Raw genomic sequence first — 16,639 nt, forward strand, 5'->3', positions numbered from 1 at the left:
CTGTAGTTGCAGCAGACAACTTAGTGTGCCTCTGCAAGGTGGCGATGGTTCCCTTTGAGTGGGGGAGTCTCAGGTTCTTTGAAGGTTCTTGTAAGTCCGTCCATGCCTGTAGACTGTCTGCTGGGAAATGATCTGGAGAGTTCCCACTGGAATGAGGTGGAGCGCCAAGCGCATTTGGAGATGTTGGGTCTGCCTGAGTGGGCTTGTGTAACCACTCGGTCTATGGCCACCAGTAAAGGTATTCAAGAGGACCTGGAACCTGAAAGAGTGGCCTAGGTGCCTGCCTTAAAGAGCAGAGGCAGGGGACATGGGAAACCGTCCCCCACAGTTCCCACAGTCCAGGAGGAGGCACCCTTTGAGGGGGATGCCCTGGAACCTACGGGGGAACAAGTGGCTGAACTGGGGGACCTACCTGAGCTGACTGAATGGCAGCAGGAAGGAGGGCCCTCCAGGGAGGAATTCTGTGAGGAGCAGAAGAGGTGCCCTTCTCTTGTGGGTTTGTGGCAACAGATAGCAAACCAGGCAGCAGGTGATCAGTCTGGATCACACTTGATTTACTGGGAGAATGATCTCCTGTACAGTGAGCCTAAGGTTGCTGAGCCTGGGTCATGCGTCCGTATGGCACCTGCATACTCCCTTCCAGTGTTGAAGGACATGTGACTGCAAGCCACCGCCCCCACCAGGACCCATGTTGTAAGGTTACTATATACTTAAAATTCATACGGCTTTCAGAAATTCTGAAGGCACGGTTATAATCGTGAGTTAATTCGGTCTTTTAACACCACAGGTTAGGGTGCGCCTTAGCATGCGCATACCGCTGTGGAGTTATGGTCCTGACGAATGCCTCGCTAAGAGCGAAAGGAGGCAGAAACATGTTGACCGTACACTTTCTTTCACACTAGGATGTTTCTGGCTAATTTAACCAGTTGTTGAACATCCACCACACTTGTTTTTACTTGTGCCTAGTTTTCCACCATTGAAAGTTTTTGGATAAAACCAAGGCATTTTTAAACCACTTTTCACTCACCTTTTGTACACTCACATCACAAATGAACCCACTCTGCTGTAGTCAGGCATCGTAGCACACCAGGGAGGCACTCGGCCTCTCTGGTGGGAACCCGATGATGAAGCATGTCACCAACCAGGTTAGTGAGTGAGGGTTCTTTTAAAAAACAAGAGTGACTTCTCTTGCTGGCTCTTCTTTTGTTGGCTGCACTCTTTTGTTGTTTATTTGAGGTATCTTTCTGGCCACTTCTCCCTCTTGCTCTCCCTGATGCGGGAACGCTCGCACCCAGCGTTACCACAATGGTGCCTACATGCAGAGGCACTGGCGGAATGCCATTTTTGGCCACGGTCCAAAAGGCACTAAGGTATTATTTCCACGAAAACTGGGGAAGTTCTATGACTAGGGCTCACGACTGGGAAGCGGTGAAAGTGGTAGTTCGGGAAGTGTGTATGAACACATCATATGGAGTGTGGAAACAATTGATTGGTGACCAGCAACGAGAGGAATCCAAATTATTTGGAGATAGAAAAGAAGCTCCCAACTCAATCTCCAGATTACATGAGTGGCGCCGCTTGCATAGTGCCATACTTGATGACTGGCGCAGACTGGAAAAATACACTTATACTGCCCACAGACAGAGACTACTTGCGGAGGTAGACAAAACGGGGGCCCTCTTAGCCAGATTGGTGAGGCACCAGAACTTCCGAGATCCCATCTTAGCGTTGCAGGACCCAGGGGGCAAATTACTTACATCACAGGCGGCTATAAATAAGCTGATACAACTTCATCTCACTGACTTATATGCGCCAGAAGCGACAACGCCAGACCCCCGTGGGGTGGACTTTTTAGCAGAACTAGAACTGCCCTGCCTGAGACCGGAAGATAGGACTATACACGAGGCGGACCTGACTAAGGATGCGATTTTTGCCTCATTGAAAAATCAAAAGCTGGAAATAACAACGGGAGTTGACAGCTTGCCTGAAGAATTTGATCATAAATCCACAGACTTTATTGTAGATAAGCTGTTAGAAGAATGCGGCAAGGCTTACGGAGTGGGGCGAGAAGCACTTGTGGTGTTAGTGCCCAAACTGGGCAAACCAGTCGATGAGGTGAAGTCTCTTGATGGTTAATGTGAATACCAAAATACTGAGTTGTCTGTTGGCATCCCAAATGCTTCCCTACGTACCTACACTTACACATGAAGACCAATGTGGGTTCATCCCTAAGAGGAGAACAATGTTAAATCTTCGAAGGCTCTTTCACATCCTCCAGGCCCCTGGAATAAGAGACGGTCCATACTTGCTTGCATTCCTTGATATAGAACAAGCCTTCGATTAGGTAGTGTGGGCATACATTTGGCAGGTCATGAGGAAAATGGGGTGTGGGCCCAATTTTATCGCGAGGATAAAACTGTTGTATACTGCACTGACCGCCAGAGTGCGAACTGGTGGCTGTGTCGGAGTCCTTCCGACTATACCACGGCACGAGGCAAGGATGTCCCCTATCATGATATTATTTGCAGTGGCAATGAATCTCTTGCGGTGTTGCTATGACAGGCTTATGTAATGGGGAATTAAGGTAGGGAGAACTGTGCATATAATATCGCTTTACACCTTGGTGTATCTGTGGAAGCCGGCCGAGGTACTGCTGATACTGCAGACTGCACTGTCTGAGTTTGCATCAGTCAGACGCCGCTCTGTGAACGCTCAGAAGTCACAACTTATGCTGCTGGGGACACTGGCAGATATGGATCCCGTACTGCTCCCGCAACTTCCACTGCCATGGTGCCTGGAAAGGGTCTGCTACCTGGGTATTAGGATAACCACAGAAAGGCAGAGATTCCTGGATCTGAACATAGGTAGGGTCCTGACAGGATTACGTGCGTCGGTTCAACTCTGGGAAGACCTTCCTCTAACACTGATGGGGAGATTGGCCCTAGTCAAGATGGTGATATTACCTAACTGCCTATATGTCATGCAGGGCTCCTTAGAGATTCCCCTACTGTACTTCCGAGAGCTGGACAGCCTCCTCATGGATATATTATGGTCCACGAAACGGAAAAGAATTAGACTTTGTATGTTGAAACAACCCTGGGAAAGAGGGAGCATAGCACTCCCCAATCTAGAGTTCTATTATATGGCAGCAAACCTTCGACATGCGATCCACTGGTTTGATGAGGGGATAATTGGGAGAAGAGGTTGTTGGGCCGCCTAGATGGTCGCCGAGGCCTACCGGAGCTCCTCATGATTGGGGCTCACATCCTGGACACTTACACATACTTAGTTAGGCAGAGGGGCCATATCTGAGAGTGAGTGGTCACAACAGTCCTTCTTAGAGCCCCATTTGCACAAGACATGCCGATATGGGTGCTCAAGCCCTTCGTAGATATAAAAAACACCATGTCCATGGGAAAGTAGAAAAATGGAGGCTGTGAAGTGCTAGGAGACTTATACCTGGGGATCAATTCATTACCCGGAAGGGCGCAAAGGACTCATTTGCACTTGGCGTGGGACAATACTTACAATATAATAAGATGCCGGCCATTGCACGTGAGCTGTGGCCTAGCTTTCTGGAAGAGCCTGCCACTTCCCAGACATTGCTAGACTGTTGGGCATGACGGGGGGGCTGGAGATTTATTACTCACTCATACAGAGTGATACGGGATGATGCTCAGACGATTACCCCAAAAGCACACTCTCAGTGGGAGGAGAGCTTAGGGGAATACATCACCCCAAGAGATTGGCAGAAAGTATATGAGGAAAAGCGTATGATTAGTTCAAATGCTCGGTTTAAGCTCATACAATATAACTATGTTCACCTATTGTACCTTACCTCCAATACCTTGCATGTTATCTACCCTACTAGATCAGACAGGTGACCACAGCGCCGAGTCCCAGTGGCTGACATCTTGCATATGGTTTGGCACTGCACGCACATTGAGCCATTCTGGAGAGAGGTCCTGCTGACACTCAAACAAGCTACTGGATGGGAGTTTGAAGGTACCCCCCGCAAAGTGTTGTTAAGGCCTTTTTCTGGCTCCTGTCAAAAGAAAACTTAGCCATAAATTTCTGTGCCTGGGACAACAGCAAATTGCTATTAAATGACTGAGCGCATGCCCACTGGGTTATGGGAAATGGTTGTGGGACATGCTGGAGAGGGCGACTGCAGAAGAGGTCAGAATGAGGCATGTTAGGCGGGACAAGAAGCTAGATGATGATCTAAGGGCATGGAGACAGATGTTCTTGGATCTGCCTATGGGGGAGGGTACACCGGTTCGGGATGACATAGGCGAATAACATATAGCAAAGACACATGATTTATACACTGTTATGCACTGTAATCCTGGGAAGCCCTGAGAATCACTTGAGGCTCAAAAGATTTTGGCTTGTAACCTCTTCATTGTATACTGTGATCCCGCCTTCTTGCACACCCATTTCTACACCAAAATGCTGCCAATATGTTATCACACCTGAGTTCCACATGGTGGTGGGAGGGGAATGGGTAATGAGTTGGTATAGTCTAATCACGAAGTATCAGCATATTGATGCTAGTTGCATGATGTAACCGACTATTGATGCTGTAAAATTAATAAAAACGTTAAAAAAAGTATCAGCCACTGTCAACAAGAGATTGAAGTCAGTCTCATTTTCTGATTCATTACATATTCAATATTGAACATTTGGGACCCATCAGGGCAATATCGTGCAACCTCATCAACATAACAGCTGCTGACTGTCACATAGCTGTTTCCTCTTCTGTGTGCCAAAAACTTTACAACAGCAATTTCGTTAGGCAAGTGCAATGCTTCCAACAGTTTCATGACATATTCCCCATCTTGAATTGGGGACCCTGGGGACATCATAAATCCTCTTTGAGGCAACTGTTCAAAATTATGGACCACACCAAAGCCACACTGACTATCAGTAAAAATAGTCACTCTTAGTTATTCTAAAGCACAGCAGGCTCTATAGGTAGAGCAGCTAGTTGAGCCACTTGGGAGCCAGGAGGCTTCCTCTACCCCTCCAACTGTACAGACCAAATACTGTGTAAGGGCATGTGTCAGCAATATTTCAACAGAGTGGAGCACCATGACAGTAATGGGGTGTCCCATGACTTTACTCTCACATCTTTCAATACTGACACCTACTGCAATTACAGCATAAAGGCAACCAAGCAGTCCTGCAGCTACAGGATTAAGAGCAGCAGAAAAATAAGCCACAGGTCTTAATGCATCCCCATTGACTTGCATAAGCACTGAGATAGCGTAGCCCTCCATCTCACTGCAGAAAAGTGTGAACGTTTTGTTGTAATCAGGCATTCTTAGTGCCAGGGTCTGACAGACACTTTCTCTCAGCTCTAATAATACGGCCAGTCGATGTCCCACTGTAGAAGATCACACACATCCTTGTGTGTCAGCCTCTGTAAAGGCTTGACTATTAAGCAAATGTTGGGTGTCCATTGTCGACAGTAGCCCACTTTTCCCTGAAACATCCTGACTTATTCCTGGTTCATTGGTGGATTTATTTTTAGAATTGCAGGGATTCTCTCTTGTGACATCTTCCTCACTCTCTTCTTAATATGGTGTCCTAGATGCAGGACTTTCCATTGACAATCCTGTAACTTGTTTGGGGTCACTTCCCAGCCAAGTGGTTCAGCAACGAGATAGTGTCCTGTTTACAAGCCGCCTGAGTATTTGATGCTACCAACAGGTCCTTGATATATTGCACTAGGACAGAATTACCGGAGATTACCAAGAACTCAGGATTCTTCTTGAGAGCATGATTGAAAATAGAAGGGCTCTCTGTATATCCTTGTGGGAATCGGCGACATGCTGAAACACGGTTCTGGAATTGGAAGGCAAATAGAGGCTGACTGTCCTCATGAAAGGGTATAGAGAAGAAAGCCTGACACAAATTCATCACAATGAACCACTCAGCCTCACATGGAATTTGAAACATTATAACAGCTGGATTAGGTAGCAAAGGATAACAAGAGATGGCAATATTGCTAATCTTCCAAAGGTCCTACACATCCAATATTTACCACTTGGTTTCTGCAGGCCCATAGTAGGCGAGTTACATGGATTTCCCATTATCTCTTTCAAAATGACTTGCCATATCATCGACTCAGTCACTGGGGTAATCCTAGTTATAGTTTCAGGCTTTCAATTTTACTGATGTATTCTAGGATACTCAGCATCTGGTTTGCCATTCATTTGAAAAGGTTCAAATCCTTTTGTCCCTCCCTAAGTCCTTTCCTGAAAAGTCCCAGTCTTCAGGCTTCATCATATCCTTAAGATCGGGTAGTAGATTTTCAGTAGTCATCAAAGGATACAGCCCAACTTCCATCCCTTGGCTTGCCAATTTAAAATCAACATCTTCATTCTGGGTTTAAAACCCCAAACCTTTAGGCTTTAGATGGTGCAGTTCAATTTACACAACAAATCAGGTCCCAAAAGATTTACAAGACTGGAATCACACACAACGAACTGGCGTCCCTCTTAAAATGACCATATTTTAACTGGAACTTCGTTTGTAACAGGGATTGCATTTGTTTATTAGCAACTCCTACAACTTGAATTCTTTTTCCGAAGATGGGTAGGTTTAGAACTTCCTCTGCTCTAATAGTGGAACGGGTAGCGCCTGTGTCGATCAAAAATGATGTGGTGTGGCCATTCACCTCACCTTCTACAAATAGACCACTCTAGTCTACTTCTAAACCTGCACCAAGTACGCAATATTCCTCCCCTTTCAGGCACCATCATTGTGACTGGTCAGAGCTGTAGCCCACAAATGTGTCAAACATGGAGAACTATTGTAACGGAATTCGATTTTGGAAAGAGTCCTAATTAAATTTTGGACTCTGATTATTATTAAACGTAGGAACAATCACAATCTGCTGAGGCACAGAACCTTGAGGGACTTGCGTTACTAAAACTTGTGGCATGTTAGCACCTTGTACTCTCAGCATTGGCACATTGTGTAATTGAGCTGGAACACCATTCTGAGTCTGCACAAATCCCTGACCATGATTCTCATTCATACTCCTATTGGGGATCAGGTGTTACAATCATGACAAGGTTTAGACCTCTTCAACATTGCAACAACAATGCTAGTGGTGGGGTCAATTAATTGGAGCATAGTGATCTCTACCGGTGGAACACTGTTTCCATCTTCCATCATAGGTCCTCACTGTGGGTACGCAACTCCTTGCATTTCAACCATATTCCCATATTCCCTCCATATAACTGATTCTGACCTCCTCTTTGTGCCGCTTTCATCTGAACCATAAGAACTTCTTCTTCAATTGTTTGTTTCCAGCTCATCACTGCAGTAACTAGTATACCTCAATATTTCATCAATGGACTTGTTCTGCCAACAAATTAGATGTTGCTGGATCATCATGCTAATCTCAGAATTCAGTCCCATCACAAACCTCAACACAAAACCTCCCATATCTTTCGCTTGTGGGTTTTCCATCCTGCTGTACTATTTGAACACATGCAACAATCAGTCATTATAAGCACACACTGTCTCCTTATGTTCTCGTGTGGTTCTGTCAATCTTTACCCAATCAGTTTCCTTCGAAGGCACGTTTCCTATCAGAAATGTAATCACTTGCTGATACTTTTTTATCACATAAAGCGGCAGCTCATGAGTTACCGTATTCCTGTGAGGTTCTTTCTCTGGCCACTGAATAGTCACTTTACATTAGGACCATAAATCACTCTGTGCCACAGTGTCGACAGAGGTATTCAAATCAACCCACAACACCTGTGTGATTTTCATGAACCTTTCAACTTGAGTGTACCACTGAACGGGATTCTCTCTCAGTTTTGGGAAATCGTGTGTGAATGATAAGAGATCAATCCCACTCCATGACACTTCAACATAATCTATACCTGGTACCTCCTTTCAACAGGTAATTCTGTGTTCCCTCCTCATATGGGGAATTTGGGGTGGTTCTCCCTTGCTCCCAGTGGCAGCTACTGCCTTTGATTTCTGATCTTTCAGTTTATCCCATTTGTCTTCACACGTATCTAGCTCATTCCCACTTCTGTATTCTTCCTTGTATTTTCATCCCTGAAACTCTCATACTTGCTATCTCTTATTCATTGAAACATACTCAATAAGTCTTCTGCAAGGATCTAGTCTTTTTAAGATCTATGTCATACACTCAAGCTAACTCAAGGTTTATCATGGGCTTGACCTGAACATCATGTAACATCTTTGCACACATACACAAGTTCATCCTCTTGATACGTGTCTCTCCGATAAAAGTCAAGATTGTTCGAAATCAGTTAGTCTAATTTTAACCTGAGCATGACCACATCCACAGACCTCTCCTTCTCTGGAGTCTGAATTTCCTTTCTAGACCCTGGAATTTGACTCCCTCCAGGGACCCATTAAAATCTCTAGCCAAATCCTCAATTTCCTGTGAACTGGTACCATCTAGGGGTGTTAAACGTCATTCTACCTCTGGAACTACTACTTGCAATATGCTGTGGCAAATTCCAAATGGACATGTGAGAATTTTAAGGTATCAGGGTTGGCTCCCCTATAGGAGTGAGTCCTGTTGTACCTAATGTAGAAGATTCAGGGGCATTGTAAAGCGGAGTTTCCTTAGACAGAACTAAAGGAGTCCTTCCTGACACTCCCCAAGTCAGAGATATGGGGACATTGGTTGAAGTATCTACTCTAGTGGGTTCTGTCAAAGAATGCGTTTCTTCCCCAGATAAGTCTGGACTATCCATGGGAACTGCGGTACAAATAGTGACAGGGACAATTATTGCATCTGAAGCATTAGGAACTGGGGGATTCACAGGGGCACAAATTCCCAACATTTCTCCCATAGGCATCTGATTTGGATCCACAGGGGCGGTGGCTCCTTCAGGGTTTCTGTTAGACTTGGCATCTTTTGGCGTGTTTCCCTTGAGTTTTTTCTTTCTGCCCTCCCGGTTTTGACTCTGTTTTTGCTGGTGTAGCGTTTCTGCGCGCTTTTCGCACTGCTGATCAGTGGTAAAGTGCTGGTGCTCCTGTGGTAATTTGTGTTATAATTGGATGTTCGACGTACTTGTCAGTCCCCAGTAAAGGGCCCTGCGAGTGCCAGGGCTTGTGAGTCGACCGCTACTCGTGGGCCTACGGCACAGATTGTGCCACCCATTTACATAGCCCAATAAAAAGGTATAAGTGAATGAAGTTGGTATGCATGAACTCAGCGTCTAAAAACGCAGCCTTTAGCGAGGGTGCCCTTTTCATTCTGAGTTCATAAAGGCCACTTTTAGAAAGTGGGTATTATTTTGCTCGGTCTTCCCGTGTGCCTCTGCTGGAATGTGGATTGCCTGTCTGGGTTTTGGATGACAGATGTCTAGGAAGCAGGGTGGCTCCCGATAGTCTAGGTAGGTCAGGAAAGGGCTAAATAGACCTGGGTTGTGATGGGGGGAAGAGGGAGGAGATTTCCTAGCACCTCAAAGGACCTGGTCTGCCTCTGACAAAGCTGTCTCCACCTCCTGCCAGGAATTCATGCCAGAGAAGGCCCGACTGGTTCTGGCTGGACACAGACACCCTCTGCCTGGAAGATCAAAGGATTTTTGAGTACAAATATTGGGTCCCAGACCCCTGAATTTTAAAACTCATCTGGATCAAGAAGACTGCCAGGAAGAAGGGCCAGAGAAGCTGCTAAGAGGAATGACTGCTTTGCTGCGTGCTTTGCTGGGCTGACCTGCAGTAGCTGTCTTGAGCAGTGAAAGGCCTGGACTAGACTTTCTACAAACCGCATTGGTGAGACTTTCCAAGGGCTTGAAGTAGAGCTTGCCCCCTGTTCACGGAGTCCCAGGAATTTCAAAGACTCAAGGTTCTTCGACCCGCAGCACTGGGGACCATGTGTTTCGTACTGCAACCCGAAGAACACCACCTCGATGATGCCTACGACGACCTGGCCGACCCCGTGTCCTGAAGGCACCACTGAGGGCACTGCCGCACCGTGACCCTGGTCTCACCGACGATGCCTGCTGATGCCATCAGCGAGTCCCTGCTCGCACCGTGACCTGTGGGCACCGCACTCTGCACCGCCTTGCTTCACGCCGAAGCTTTGGCACCGCAGAGGGCACCACTGCAACGCCGCACCGCGACCCTGGTCTCACCAATGACGCCTGCTGACGCCATCACTGAGCCACTGCTCACACCGCGACCTGTGGGCACCGCCCTCTGCACTGCCTCGCTACACGACTACGCCATGGCCTTCTTGACTCCGCCACTTCCCGCTGAAATCGACGCCGCTGCTTGCCCCGTGGTTCAGGGGCACCGCTCGTAAGTTACACAACGCACCACCCTCATCCCACACCGCAGCCTTGGCCCACCGATGCCGGTGTCATGGACTCCAGTTCGTCAGCCGACGACAGCACTTCAGCCACGACGGCGCCGCTGCTGGCATCGCGATCTGCCAGCACCGTGAAGAGCACCGCCTCCATCTCGCTCCGCGACCCTGGTCTTACCGACGGCGCCATCTGACGCTGCCACCGAGTCGCTGCTCGCACCACGACCTGGGGGCACCGCACGCCGCACTGCTGTGCTTCGCACTGCAGCACCTGACGCCTGTTGGCGCCAGCGCTCCTGATCCCATCAGAAAGGAGCTCGACCTGCAACGCGAGTGACTTCAAGGGCCCCATCACCCTGCATCTCTGAAAGGTACTGTTAGCGGGTCGTCCCGACATCGTAGCTGGCCTGCGACCCCGCAGCGGTGGGATAGGACTTGCGTTTACACTTGACTTACAGTGATTGGTGTGCACTGCTGCCATTTCGCAGACCATTACGTGCCACATACTAACCCGTTTTCTTTGTGGCCACTTTTTTTGATCTTGCCAGGTGAACTTTCTGCTTCATCATGCCGGAATCAATAGCATCATCCGTTGCATCCATGGACATTGCCGTTGAGGAGGATAGGTTGGAGCTCTACACTGTGAGAGAACTGAAGTCCGTTTGCAAAAACCTAAAAGTCCAAATCAGAGGCCTCACTAGGAAGGACGAGCTACAAAAGGCGCTGAGGGCCTGGGTAGCAGCCAGAGATGCAAGTGGGCAATCTGGTGACCTTAGTGGGGAGGTGGGGGAGGCTAGGCCTAGGATGGATGTGCTTTTGGGAGGGGGGGAACCCTTCCGACCAGGCAGCAGTGGCCTGTCCCCAGCGGAGCTGGAGGACAGGCAGAAGGCAAAAAGAGCTGCCACGGAGCTAGAAAAGATTAGATTGGCCATGGAGGAGAAGAGAATGCTATTGGAGCATGAACGAGGTCTTAAAGAGCTGGAGCTGAAGAGTAGGCCCAGCTCGGATGGTGGCAGCAACTCATCGAGGCAGACAGACCGAATCATACACATCCCTAAGAATGTGGGCAGAGAGTTCAAGAAGGGGGATGGCATACAGAGGTGGTTTCAGGGTTATGAGGCAGCGATACATATTAATGGGGTGCGTGAAGAGAATTGGGGAGCAAGATTTTGGTCTCTGTTTCCAGGGGAAGCCAGGGATACTTTGACAGCTTTGGGTAAGGGGCCTAACCTCACTTATGCTGATATGAAGGAAGCCCTCCTCACTAGGTATGGTCTCACTCCTGAAAAGTAAAGGGATCAGTTTAGGTCCTGGAAGAAATCTGATGCCAACACGTGGCTGGAATGTGTGGCTGGGTTTTGTCGATCTTTGTATGGCTTGGTAAAGGGCAGTAATGTGACAGATTTTAAGGGGCTCTACAATATGATTGCGTGGGAGCACCTGTCCAGTCTATGTTTTGCAGATCTGCGCCAGCACCTAGTGGATAGTAAGCTGACTGACCCCAGGAAGCTTGCTATGGAACCGGACTGCTGGGTGAGTACCAGGGTCCACAACAAGGCGTTTGGGGGAGACTCAGCCAAAGGTGGGCAGGGTCCCCAGCCGAAAAGTGGGGGGGACAAGGGTAAAACACAGGTGTTCTCGAAAGGGCCCCAAAATAGCACCCAGGGTAAAGGTTCCCATCCCCCCATAGATAGGAAGCCAGGGGTCTTGACAGGAAAACCTGAAGAAACCGGCCCCCGCAAGTGTTTTGCATGTGACCAGGTGGGGCACATGAAGGGAGACCTCGGGTGCCCAAAGGGGACACAGCCACCCACCGGCGGACCATCCAAAGTATTGGCTAGCGTAGCGCTTGGGGAGGAGGAGGAGCCCCAACAGGAGGGTAAGGACCCCGCAGAAATGACCCTTGTCTCACTTGGGGACAGTGAGATGGTCCCAGGAGCCCAGGTGCCCCCTAACACGAAGAAATACAGCACCCGGCTGTCCGTCAACGGGAAAAGGGTAGATGCTCTCAGGGAAACTGGAGCCAGTGTGACCTCAGTCCGGTGTCACCTGGTCCCTGAGACGCAAGTGGTCCCCAGATCATTCCACCAGGAGATTGCAGTCGATAATTCAGAGCGCCAGTGTCTGGTGGCGCAGGCTCCCTTCGAGTGGGGGGGTCTCAGGTCCTTTAAGGGTGGTTGTGAGCCATTCCATGCCTGGCGATTGTCTGCTCGTTAACGACCTGGAGCAGTCCTTATGGAAGAATGCTGAGCTCCAGGTCCCACTTGGAAATGCAGGGGTTGCCAGAGTGGGACTGCATGTCCACTCCGTCGATGGCAGCCAAAGAGGGTGATCAGGGGGGCCCGGAGCCTGAAACAGTGGCCCAGGTCCCTGATGGGAGAAAGGGCAGGGGTGCAGGAAACCAGCTCCTGAAATTCCCACGGCCCAGAAGTAGGCAGACTTTGAGGGGGATGACCCGGTGCCTACAGGGGAGCAGGTAGCCGAACTGGGGGACATCTCTGAGCTGACCCATTGGCAGCAAGAAGGGGGTCCCACCAGGGAGGAGTTCTGCCGGGAGCAGAAAGAGTGCCCTTCTCTGGAGGGTCTACGGCAGCAGGCCGCAGCCCAGGCGACTGGTGATCAGTCCAGATCACATTGGATATATTGGGAAAATGATCTCCTGTACAGCGATCCTAAGATCGCAAACCTGGGTCAGCCCATGTGCTGGTGGTACCCCAGCGCTTCCGGACCTTCCTACTGGGTCTGGCTCACGACGTGCCTTTGGCAGGACATTTGGGGCAGGACAAGATCTTTGACCGGCTTGTCACCCACTTCTTCTGGCCTCAAATACGAAGGCAGTCGGATGTACATTGTCGGTCTTGCCAAACTTGCCAGGCAAGTGGCAAGAGTGGGAGGAAGGTCAAAGCTCCTCTCCAACCGTTCCCCATGGTGGGGACACCCTTTGAAAGGGTAGGGATGGACATCGTGGGGCCACTGAACCCCAAGACAGCGATGGGCAACAGGTACATCCTGGTCTTGGTGGACCATGCCACCCGGTACCCAGAGGCAATCCCTCTCAGGACAACGATGGCGCCAGTGGTAGGCCGGGCGTTAATGGGGATCTTTTCCCATGTGGTGTTCCCCAGAGAGGTGGTTTCTGACCGGGGAACTAATTTCATATCAAAGTATATGACATACCTGTGGAAGGAGTGTGAAGTTACGTACAAGTTCACCACTCCTTACCACCCCAAGGTCCCACTTAACCCTTGAGGCATAAGTGGGACGCCCTCTTAACGTGCCTTCTCTTTGCATATAGGGAGGTACCCCAGAAGTCTCTCAAGTTCGGTCCCTTCGAGTTTTGTATGGCCACCCCGTGCGGGGACCTCTAAGTTTGGTGAAGGAAGGCTGGGCGGCCGCTCCCAGGAAGACACCCCAGGATGTGTTCAGCTACATGCTGGCCTTCCGCAACCAAACTGCCCGCTTCAGGAAACTCTCTCAGGCGAACCTTGAGGCCAGCCAGGAAGAGATGAAGGGGTGGTATGACCAGAATGCCTCTCTGGTCGAATTTCAACCTGGACAGAAAGTGTGAGTCATGGCCCCTGTGGAACCTTGTGCCTAGCTGGACAAGTGGACGGGGCCCTTTGAGGTGGTGGAGCGCAAAAGTGAGGTCACCTACCTGGTGTATTTGCAGGCTCCTCGGAACCCGTTACGGGTCCTCCATGTGAACCGCCTCAAGCCCCACTTCGAGAGGTCCGAAGTGAGCATGCTCCTGGCGACGGACGATGGGGAGGAAGCGGAGAGTAAGCCTCTCCCGGACCTCCTGTCTGCCCAAGAGGGGGATTGGTCAGTGGATGGTGTGACCCTCTCCCTGGCCCTGACCGCTGAGCAACAGAGCAAGTGTCGCCAGTTGGGGGGGCAGTTTGCCCCCCTGTTCTCCTTGAGGCCAGGTGTTACTCACTGGTGTACCCACGGCGTGGATACCGGTGACAGCCCCCCGGTGAGACATAAGATTTACCGGTTGGCTGACCAGGTCAAGGCCAGTATCAAGGAGGAAGTCTCGAAGATGTTGGCGTTAGGGGTGGTTGAGCTGTCCAGCAGCCCCTGGGTCAGCCCCGTGGTCTTGGTCCAGATGGCAACGGCACCCGGTGCCGCCCTGGAACTACGGTTCTGTGTGGACTATCGGGGGCTCAATGCCGTCACGCGGACTGACTCCCACCCCATCCCCCGAGCTGATGAGCTCATAGACTGGTTGGGAGCGGCCAGATTCCTGAGTGCGTTCGATTTAATGTCAGGGTGCTGGCAGATCGCTCTAACCGGGGGGGCCAAAGAAAGATCCGTATTATCGAACCCGGATGGGTATTACCAGTTCCGTGTGATTCCCTTTGGCTTTAAGAATGCCCCTGCCACATTTCAGAGGTTGGTCAACCAGGTGTTGGCCGGGCTGAAGGAATTCAGCGCCGCATACCTGGACGACGGATGTATGATGTTACAACGCATGCTGTTACAACGGATGCTGTTACAACGAAAGTTTTACAACGCGAGTGCATTGACAACGCAGGACATTACAACGCAAGTCTTTACATCGACTTGCACTAGATGGCGTGCTAACATTAAAAAAGTGTAATTTACTATTCCAACTCCAGTCCACGTAACAGTAGGGAAGGTGTTGGGATAGTAAACTACACTATTTTTAATGTTAGCACGCCATCTAGTGCAAGTCGATGTAAAGACTTGCGTTGTAATGTCCTGCGTTGTCAATGCACTCGCGTTGTAACAGTTTTGTTGTAATGGTAGTGCGTTGTAAAAGTTGCGTTGTAAAGGTTGTTCCCCCTGAACGACATCGCGGTGTTCAGTTCCAGTTGGGACAAACATCTGCAACACCTCAGGGAAGTGTTGCAGGCGCTGCAGATGGCAGGCTTCGCGAAAAGGCCAGTAAGTGCCAGATCGGGCAGGGGTTGGTGGTGTACTTGGGACACCAGGTAGGGAGCAGCCAGGTGGCGCCCCTACAACCCAAGATTGGCACCATTCTCTCTTGGGAGCCCCGCAAGACCCAAACCGAGGTGAGGGCCTTCTTAGGACTCACCGGATACTACTGGAGGTTTGTTAAGGGGTATGGCTCAATCGTGGCCCCCTTAACTGAGCTGACTTCCAAGAAGCAGCCAAAAAAGGTGATCTGGAAGGAGTCCTGCTAGAAGGCGTTTGATACCCTGAAGGCTGCCATGTGCACGGCCCTTGTGCTCAAGGCCCCCGACTTCTCCAAGGAATTTGTCGTACAGACCGACGCGTCAGAGCATGGCGTGGGAGCGGTGCTCTCACAACTGAACAAAGAGGGCTTAGATCAGCCGGTAGTCTTCCTTAGCAGGAAACTACTCCCCCGGGAGCAAAGGTGGATTGCTACAGACAGGGAAGATTTCACGGTGATCTGGGCCCTTAAGAAGCTGAGGCCATACCTGTTTGGGACTCACTTCCGGGTTCAGACCGACCACTAGCCCCTCAGGGGGTTAATGCAGATGAGAGGTGAGAATCCAGAACTGCTAAAGTGGTCCATCTCCCTACAGGGAATGGACTAAACGGTGGAACTCCGACCTCGGACAGAACACGCCAATGCAGATGGCCTGTTCCTGTTCTACCGCCTTAGTGAGGAGAACTCCCAGGCGTGTGGGTAGTTCCCCCTACTTTCAGCTGGAGGGGACGTGTGTTAGACTTGGCATCTTTTGGCATGTTTCCCCTGAGTTTTTGCTTTCTGCCCTCCTGGTTTTTGCTGGTGTAACGTTTCTGTGCGCTTTTCGCATTGCTGATCAGTGGTAAAGTGCTGGTGCTCTTGTGGGAATTTTTGTTATGATTGGATGTTCGACGTACTTGTCAGTCCCCAGTAAATGGCACTGTAGGAGAGTAGGATCTGCTTCACATTGGTACCCCCACTTTGTGCTGGTGTTTCACTGTTTTTGGACCTTAGTCTGGCTGTGGCCCTGCTAATCAGGACCACAGCCTAGCTGCTTCCTCTCTAAAATGGTTTCCATGTACATTAGGTATATATCTAATTGGATTCTGGAGTGCCTTATAAGCCCCTAGTATATGGTATACTATGTACCTAGGGCATAGGTACCTCAGAGGCCTAACAGGGGCTGCAGCATGTATTATGCTACCCCTGGGAAGCACTCCCAAATGACACCACAGGTCTGCTACTGCAGCCTGGGTAAGAGTGTGCTTGCACCCCTTACAGTGGTATCGGCTACCTATATCACTACCTTATACGGACACATATGAACCTATAAGCCACTCCTATGGCAGTCCTTGGCAATCCTAAAGGCAGAGTGCTTGTTTTATGTGAGAGGGTGC

The 16,639-nt window shown here is 49.8% G+C and overlaps 1 protein-coding gene across 2 annotated transcripts in view; it reads left to right on the plus strand.

Moving 5' to 3' along the window:
- The window catches only part of LOC146784101 (uncharacterized), a 403,383-nt gene that overhangs the window by 98,140 nt on the left and 288,604 nt on the right, over positions 1–16,639 (plus strand). The window lies entirely within an intron of this gene.

The sequence above is a fragment of the Triturus cristatus genome, chromosome 11, assembly GCF_964204655.1.
Source record: "Triturus cristatus chromosome 11, aTriCri1.1, whole genome shotgun sequence".
In the NCBI taxonomy this organism is placed as follows: domain Eukaryota; kingdom Metazoa; phylum Chordata; class Amphibia; order Caudata; family Salamandridae; genus Triturus; species Triturus cristatus.